We start from the raw sequence: 353 nt of genomic DNA, 5'->3' as shown, positions 1-353 counted from the left end.
AGGAAGGGTCTAGGCCCAAAACGTCAGCCTTTCTGCTCCTATGATGCTGCTTGGCCTGCTGTGTTCATCCAGCTCTGCACCTTGTTATCAAGATCGTCTTGATTGGTGGCTCCTTGTCTCTCCCCACCACACCTTTGCTCCCCCTCCTGCAATTGAGCACCAATTGTATATACTGTGTACCTTGGCCTCTTTGCACATGATGGTGCATGGCAGGTGCAGCTGTCCTTAATGTTTGATGTCCTGTAGGCTCAGGGGTGCACCTCCTTGTCCTTGCCATCTCCTTCAGGACAAGGGCCGTCTTCACTTGAACAGCAAAAAAGGGATGACTGAAATATAAGCTCATCAAAACATAA

Source organism: Rhincodon typus, chromosome 19, assembly GCF_021869965.1.
Source record: "Rhincodon typus isolate 14 chromosome 19, sRhiTyp1.1, whole genome shotgun sequence".
Classification (NCBI taxonomy): domain Eukaryota; kingdom Metazoa; phylum Chordata; class Chondrichthyes; order Orectolobiformes; family Rhincodontidae; genus Rhincodon; species Rhincodon typus.
This window is presented reverse-complemented; position numbering follows the sequence as displayed.